The sequence below is a fragment of the Sinocyclocheilus anshuiensis genome, unplaced genomic scaffold, assembly GCF_001515605.1.
Source record: "Sinocyclocheilus anshuiensis isolate Anshui unplaced genomic scaffold, SAMN03320099.WGS_v1.1 scaffold4039, whole genome shotgun sequence".
NCBI lineage: Eukaryota > Metazoa > Chordata > Actinopteri > Cypriniformes > Cyprinidae > Sinocyclocheilus > Sinocyclocheilus anshuiensis.
The window spans coordinates 38,237-47,267 of NW_015554324.1; the positions used below are offsets into that span (position 1 = coordinate 38,237).

The 9,031-nt window shown below is 39.4% G+C and overlaps 1 protein-coding gene across 4 annotated transcripts in view; it reads right to left on the reverse strand.

Moving 5' to 3' along the window:
- LOC107671373 (tetraspanin-18-like) overlaps positions 1-9,031 on the reverse strand; it is a 36,725-nt gene that overhangs the window by 25,098 nt on the left and 2,596 nt on the right. The window contains exon 1 of one of the 4 annotated variants that reach the window (XM_016464281.1): positions 6,399-6,418. The exons of the other annotated variants lie outside the window; for them this stretch is intronic. The gene's annotated coding sequence lies outside the window, so the exon portion shown is untranslated. Of the gene's footprint in view, positions 1-6,398; positions 6,419-9,031 lie in introns of those variants that run through there. 4 annotated transcript variants of the gene reach the window in all.

Sequence of the window (9,031 nt, forward strand, 5' to 3'; positions counted from 1 at the left end):
AAAGAAACTCTGAATTCTAAATCCACTATGATCGGCGCATCACTAATTAAAATACCAAGTAAAAGGCCTCAAATTTGAAGTACAATCTGGGATGTCTTTTTTCTATCAATTCTTCAATAGGTAGATCTCCTAAAAAGGTTGGTGACCACTGCTGTAGAGCCTGTACAGCCTGCACCGCTAGCAGTGGCAGCCTCGCGCTAGTGTGTGCTATAGGAGCTGAAGGCCACTGAAAAGGAAAAAGGATTACAAGTAACAGGAGGAAAAACTGAGATGTGAGGGAATATGTTGCAAGCGTAAGCAGCCTTGTGCTTGTTTCAGCTGCTGTAGCTGTAGGCCACGGGGCTTGTGATATTCGGGGGGAAAATGCTGGAGAGCCTGTGCAGCCTGCACAGCTTGCAGAGGCAGCCTCATGCTAGTGTGAATAATAATAATTTCTTTATGATACACCTTATTTGTTGGTTTGCAGCTATAATTGTACACAGTTTAACTTATTTTCACGAAAATGTAATCTTTTTCATCTTATCCGTCTATCCGAGTAAAATGTGTAATTTAAAATACAGGTAAAAAGCTAGTGAAAATTAATACAGAAAATCTGAGTAATTTCATTGCGTGTTCTACGCAGTTTTGCGTCTTGGTTACAAAAAATGACATCAACATCCATAATGTCATCACGTCCTTTAACAACAAACGACCTACCTTTAGCGACTTTACTTAATATTATTGCAACAAGGCCTGCGGTGCTAGCGGAGGCAGTCTCACACTAGCAACTGCTACGTGAGCTGAAGGCCCGGCTACATGTGGCGCTGCGGCCGGAAGAGCCTCGGTGAAAAGTTGAGCCGAAGCGGGAAGCGAATGAGGTTTTGCTGCGGTGAGAACTGGGGCGCGGCCCAGGCTCGTTTAAGACCTGCCGCTGCGAACCAAAGCTTGAGGACTGCTACCTGAGCTGGAGGCCCGGCTACATGTGGCGCTGCGGCCGGAAGAGCCTCGGTGAAAAGTTGAGCTGAAGCGGGAAGCGAATGAGGTTTTGCTGCGGTGAGAACTGGGGCGCGGCCCAGGCTCGTTTAAGACCTGCCGCTGCGACCCAAAGCTCGAAGAGAGCCGGGTCTTGTGCGGGACAATGATAGTGTCGATTGGGCGAGTTTGAGGCTTTGCTCGATCTATTGGCCGCCTTGGCTGATTTGCAGGATGAAGAATAGATCGTACAGATCAGCTTTGTTTACGTTAAGCCTCGGCGTTGTGAAGAGCGTGTGGCTGGTCGAGCAGAGCGGCGGCCGCGATGAAGCCTGGTGCTCGGCGGCGGTGACTGGCGGAAAAGGAGTGAGCCTAGGGCTGGCAGATTGCGACGGAGGATACGAAAGATCCCCAGTACAGGTCTCGTCGTCGTACGGAAAAAGTTGAGTCTGTGATATAATGGCTAAAGGAGCAAAACCGAATGCTGGAAAACTTTCGTGGAACTGAGGTAAGTTGGCTGTATATATACACACGTATGTGCTTAAGGTGATTAGCTGACGAGCTCCACCTGGGCCAGACTGATTGATTATCTGATCATGCTCCTCCCGAACCTTGTTAATAAAACATCATATCTCAGAGGCACGCACGCTGCGTCATCCGCCGAAATGGCATCCGCGTATGACAGATAACGGAAGTGAGAGAAAAGTGTTTATTACGTTTGAAATATGGATATTTTTCTTACAAAAATGCATGGATTCACTACAGGAGGCCTTTATGGCCTCAAACGATTAGTAAACTGCAGAATGTTATATGTTCTAATACACGCACGAATTGCATGTATTCTATGTATGTAAGTCCAAAGCGTGAGGAAAATCTGCGCTAAAACTGTGTTACTCGTCAGTTGCTCAGTAACATTTTTGTGAATTTTTTTAAAGGCATGTGACAATGTGATATGTGCGACAAACATCTTTCCAAATTCGTAATGAGAATCATTTATAAATCTGCATGCTGTTGTCAACAAAAAGAAGCACTGAGATCTTCCTGCGGGTTTCTGCCAAAATAAAAGCCGAGAAAAAGCAACAACTCCATCAACATTCATAAATGATAGTATTGTAATTTTACTGTCGTTATGTAAAATAAAATAAAAAAGTAAGACAATAATAATGATAATAATAATTATATAAATATAAAAACAAAATATATTCCGTTTTAAAAGCATTATTTTCTGCTCAGCAAGGCTGCCTTTATTTGTACAGTAAAAAATAGATGCCTGATTCAAGTCTCAAAAATGGCCAAAAAATATTATTTTACTAACTTATTAATTTTAAGTTAAATCGTGCTTTGTTGGTATAATGTCTGATAGAATGTTAAAAAAATGTTTAGTGTTAAGTAAATATTTTTAAATAGTTGTTTTGTAATTTATTTTTTATTTGAAAAGCAGGACAAAACAGTAAAAAGCACATTTTGGCTATTTAATTTATGCAATGGTGAAAAAAAAATGGCAAAATAGGCCTACATGGGGGAAAAAATGCAAAAAACCGTGTTTGGTATTCAGCCTTCGGCCCAGTGTTTTATTTTGTTCGGCTTCGGCCAAGAATTTCGGCAGGGGCAAAGGGAATCAATCATGACCCATATCCATCCACTTACTGAGCACAAAGCTATTCGGCTACTATACAGAACCTGGGATCCCATACATAACTGACGCTCACTGTTTGAGAAACACTCCTGACAGGACACAGAATCGGGCCATGGAACATTTGTCCAGCTTTGCTGTTGGAAGGACTAGTTCTCTCTTTTTATGTCATAATTTTTTGTGTAGGGATACCTTTTGATCTTATTTTTCAAACCAAACCTAGAGTGATATACTTTTTAAACCTTCTTAGAGTCTTAGACATCTGGCATATTTTGTAACTCTGCACACCTGTGAGGACTTAATACACACAATCCTTCTCTTCATCTCCTCAGACCTAACACCCCTACATTCCCTAAATGCAGCACATTTACAGTCAATGACCCACTGATCTCTTCTATCAACTCAACAGCATGTTTGATGAAATAACACACAAGTAGCTAGCATGACGATTAGGTTTACCAGTCTCTTGGATGTTTCAATAACAATGATTGGCTCAATGATTCCTTCAGCATGAAGTCACTGGGTAATGCAGTGGTTCAGTGTGGGTGGTGTGCTATCATAAAAGACACTTTCAGGGATGGACTAGACATACAAATCACCAAGACTTTTCCCTTATGGGGCGGTCGACTTGTGAGCCAGCTGTTGACATCAATTTATGTAAATATACAAAGATTTCAGGGTAGAAAATGTTCCAACATCTTCTGGCCGACCCATTCATAGTGCAGTTACATTCCCTCATCAATATACCAACTGTGGCTGCACATTTAATTGAATGAATCTAATCTTAAATCAAAATTTTCACGAAATCGGAGTCACAATATGGCCATTAAAAGCAACAGGCTGTGATTTACTTTGCTTTAATTAGCAGTGTTTTCCATTGTTTTGTCAATTGTTTCTTTAATTAATCTGATAAAAAGCCAAAATGTATTTTCTGTAATTTAATCAAATGCACATATTGCCCAATTATTATGCTGCAAACAAAGTGCAAAGTGAAGGCTATACAACCCAATATAAATGTTTAAATGCAGGCTATGCTATGTATTATGTGTAAATAAATAAATAAATAAAGTTTTAAAATATAAATTTTGCATTATAAATTAAATAACACTTGACAGCTTATGTCACTAAATTATAAATGATGACAAAGAAAAACAAAAGCACAACCTTTGACTTAACTGGCAAGAATGAAACTCACATTCATTCCTCTTCTTCAATCAATCGATAATGTCCAGGTATTATAGACCTCCTTGGCCCAGACATTTTTCACATTTTGTGCACTGACTTCAGCAGAAAATCATTCAGCAGAATGGATCTAAACATTGTAAATGTGTAAAATGGACAGTAAGAACACTACATTCCTACTGAGTATTCTGATTCAGTATTATCAAATGAACAAAAATGTTTCAGAATCAAACAAAAACTTTCTCTCTTCTTCTGTACATATTATAAATAGCACTTACAGAAATACCTATAATCACCTAATTACTTATTACTACTACTACATTTTCACTTTCTTTATGTTGCATTTTGCTTTATGTGACAAAATAGCAGTCAATGGTCCAGCAAGCTCTCAAAGTGCAGGATTACTTTCCTGCACTGACACTAGATAATCGCTTATATCACGAGGGGATACACATAAATGGTCAGAGTTTGCAGAACGAGAAAAAGAATAAAAATCTTGTCATTCACAGACTTTTCATTTTTTACTTACAGCTTGAGTGATTCCAGTACGAAAGACTGAATTAGCAACCATGAGACACCTGGAAAGACAAAGGGGCAATCCCCAAAGGGAAAAAGCGTAGGCACAGATTCTCAGACTTATTTACTGCATGGCCAGATTTCTTCCCAATGTTTCATTGTCTGAGATGTTCAAACTTCCTGAGGGAGTCAGTGTGATTTATTACTGCACTGGTCAAAGGCAGCAGATCTGACTTCAGTTCACACAGCCTCACAGCAAACAGCATCTATCCATTAAATGGCCTCTGGGAGAGAGTTCATGCCACTTCATGAATGCAAATTCAAAACATTAGATTAGGTACGTAATTCAAGGCCACAGTACCATAAAAATCAATAATCATCATCACAATGTTCAGCTATGACTGAAATTACATTACCATTATACCTCTTCGTCTGCGATTTCTTGTCTAATATCGGTTGGACTGCATAGTGTGTGTTCGGGCCAAATTGAATTTTGGTGAACACATCCCTCACAACAATCAAACCATTCTCTCAATCAAGTCTCTCTTCACCAACACGAAGCTCAGTTTCTATTAGAGCACAGTAGGATATGGTGAACAGCAGTAAAGCAGCATGTCTAATGAATTGTGGAGAGCAGTTCCTCACCCCTAATCCTATTCTTTCTGCTTTAATTTCAAGCATATGGAGTTTGGATGTGCTTTTTCTTAATTAGAACATCACTTTAGTACACTTAAGGGGTGCCAGATTGAAATTAAAGATGATTTTGTTTAATTGGACAGCTAAACAAGACAGCAATGCATACTGAGAACAATACTGTAAAAACAAAAACAAGTGCAAATAGTGAGCAAAAAAAGAGACTGTAAAGATGAAATATTCTTGTGAGGTAATGCGAGTGCTGCCATTTTCAAATTTCCAGGTTACATAAAAATGGACAATTATGGAGCCTGGGTAAATTACTGAGCCAGTGCGGAGGTTTGTGGAGAGACCGATGGTGTCAGTTTATGAAAATGACTCATGACCGATGAAAGCAAAAGTATGCAAAAACGTTTTTTTTTAACAAAACATGAAACTGAAATAGTTTTCATTTAGCTGAACACCAAAACCAGAAATAAAGTTTCTGCAATTAAAATTGTGTAATTTGACTCTTTACGCTGTTAGGGGTTGTGTTGTTATACGAAATATTTTACCAGTAGTAGTAAAGTTCTTTGGCAACAAGCCACCTCACAAATTTTACATATTGCTACTCTTGCATCGTTTTTGATGACAGTGATTTCTGCCAAAGGCATACATACAAACATACAAAGGATTAACAAATTTAATTACCACAGAAAAATGCTTTGTGGCTTACAGGTACTGTAGATTAACACAGGATCAGCTTAACTCCAACACAGTTCTATAACGAGAGAGCACACAGAGAGAGAGCAGGGTTCTGGCTCATGTTCTCATGTTCAACACCCAGCAGCTTCCACCTGCTAACAGTGCCAGTACATTAACCTTCATGTTAATGGAAAAAAAGTCTTAATATCACTAGGGTTTTAAAAGTAAACTTCAGTACAATGTAAACAACAGTCTAAACATTTATACAACCAAATAATCTAAAGGCAAACATGAGTCTCTATTATAGTTGTCAAGGTAACCAGAGAGACCAGATACGGCCCAGTCAAAGCCCAGGCAGGAAAACTAAAGATGTCAAATTATTAAACTTTATCCGGATCTGCTGTGTCTGAATACAAGACAAAGCAACATTCATAGCTATTAGCACAACAGTACAAATCACAAAAAACACCCTCCAGTTCATGTTAAATATACCAGTATGAATTTCCACACACGTCCAGGCTGGAACACCTGCATCCCATGATAGCGACTAGCATCCAAAACACAACACGCTGATCCTTTATCATCTATTTCATGACTTTTTTTTTTTCATTCTTTAGTATGCTTACTAGCTTTGTAGGCTTACAAGTGTTATGCCTGGTGATTCCAAGTTAATTACTTCTAAACTTTGAGAGATGTTCATTGATGTACAAAACTCATTTCACTTGGAAATTAATTTTGTGCATACTGAAAAAGGTCTGTCAGAGAAAACAATTAGGGAGGGACATTATTCATAGCTTACTGATAGTGCACACTGCTGCATCCTGCTGTATCAAAGCGTTTTTGACAGAAGGCTTTCTGGCACCACCTGGCCATTGTTCAGTATGCTGCAGACATCGACAAAGAAGCCTGCTACCATAACAATGACTTCAGAATGTGGAGTTAAAGGTCCCTTTTGGCTTTAATAAAACAAGAATTTTAGATTATATATGATATTCACATATGCTGTTTTCTATCATTTCTATAATAATATAAATGTTGAATGTATGCAAAATACACTAACATATTACATACAGCTTTGGAACCAAAGTAACACCTGAATGCAGTCAAACCCTCCCCTGATCAGTTCCCCCCACTGAACCTTTAGAGAAAGCAGCAAGGCTTTGACTGCAGCTGAAAAACAGGAACAGATGGGACTTCTAAATGTCCCTGGACACTTTACCGTGATTCCCCACAAAGACACCAGTCTACACATGCAGCGTGGATTGACAGAACTGCCTCGTTGTGAAATGAAATGTTGTCTCCTCTCTTTTCCTTCCTAATTAGCCAATGTGCTGCATGGTGCATGTCCCTGACTAGCATCAGAAAGTCGAAATGAACACAGACACCTGTGAGCTTTACCCACATTCTCAACCACATACGGATGCTTCAAAAGCTTTTCAGATGGGCCCAGGCGAAGCCTCAATGCATGGCCTCAGCCTTTACAGGCTGAAATCCGGGATCTCCTGGGTCGCCATTGATCATGGCGGAGGAAGAAACATCACAAATGCTCACAGGTGGAGCCCTGGACAAAGAAACTCTTTATCATTGAAAACGTGGCCTGGTGGGTAGTGCACATGCTCTGACATGTTGCATGGTGTGGGGTTGTGCAATTGACAATGCTTTCTAAATTCCAATTAAATTCCTGAATTTGAATTGATGTAGCAAACACAAAGTGACGTGACGTGGCCAAGTATGGTGACCCATACTCGGAATTAGTGCTCTGCATTTACCCATCCAAAGTGCACACACACAGCAGTGAACACACAAACCGTGAACACACACCCGGAGCAGTGGGCAGCCATTTTATGCTGCGGCGCCCGGGGAGCAGTTGGGGGTTCGGTGCCTTGCTCAAGGGCACCTCAGTCGTGGTATTGAAGGTGGGAGAGAGCTCTGTACATTCACTCCCCCCACCTACAATCCCTGCCAGTACGAGACTCGAACCCACAACCTTTGGGTTATGAGTCCGACTCTCTAACCATTAGGCCACGACTTCCCCAATGCAAACACAATGCATTTGAAATTTCAAATTGCTATTTGAATCTGACTTTAATGAACTGAAATATAACTGCAATAAGTGTAGGTTAAAATTACACAAGGAGGGTTTGTCAAGGCAAACTTTGAAAGATGGCTTGACAAAGTCTTTTTTGAAAGTTTAAATGTTGAAAAGTTTTATAGGCTTTATAGACAGATCAATTTGTTTGAAATGTCACATAAAGAAAATAATTTACTTAATTTACATATACAGTACACTTATTTGTATTGAACAGATTTATGGACCAGGGTGGAAGAAAACCTCATTTGCAGTATGACATCACCTGTTGAATTTATGAATTGTTATTCATTAAATTACACTTCCTTTCATTCAAATGCAACAAAAAAAGAAAAAGTAAATAAATGCAAAGAAAAAGCATAATCCAACACATAAAACTACTTTTAACCAACAAGTTGTCGAGAGAGAGACAGACCACATGGGCAATGTGGGATATTTCAATTCTAACAAGTCTCTTAATTTGGGACATGATAAGAAGCACGTACAACTCTGCAGATTGCATATGACCAGAAATACTACCTCAATATCAATCATTATCTCTTACAATCCCTTCAATAAATATTTTTTAAATTAAATGACCCGATATTTTTTTTATCATATAAAAACTAACAAACCCTAACAATATAGTTCTTCATCAGACATTCAACCATAATTATACAATGTAGATGAAAACTAACATTAACATAACATTAATGAACATAAGTAGACAGTAGACATTATATTCTGTACAGTAACTGGCACCACAGGTTTACTGATATACTCAAGTCACTCAAGTGCTACACCTGTGGTGCTGTTCTGCTCTTCCTCGCCCCCTGCTAGCCACAAAGCCCGACTAAATCCAACAGCTTTCGACATTGACAGGCTGTATAATTGACTTAAACTGTCTGAGTCCGTTTTAAAGAGCCATTGTTTCTGATGGAGATACATGAAATTGGTTTTATGCTGTAAACAGCAAATACACAGCAAAAAAAGTCTTCCACACCCCTCTATTTCTCCACCAAGTAAATGCATTTAATTGGTTTAATCACCGAAGGGGAATCGGGTCCTGACCGAGCTTCTCTTCTCCTCTCTTTCAGACACTTCTCTAATCCCGCTGCCTCCAAATCAGCCCCTCACCTGCCAATCAGCTCCTCCCCAGCGCAATTACTTCTTTTAAAGGGGTCATATGATGCGATTTCAAGTTTTCCTTTCTCTTTGGAGTGTTACAAGCTGATTGTGCATAGATAAGATCCCTGAAGTTGCAAAGACTAAAGTCTCAAAACCAAAGAGATATTCTTTATCAAAGTTAAGACTCTGCCACCCCCCCCTAAAACGGCTCGTTCTAACACGCCCCCACATATCTA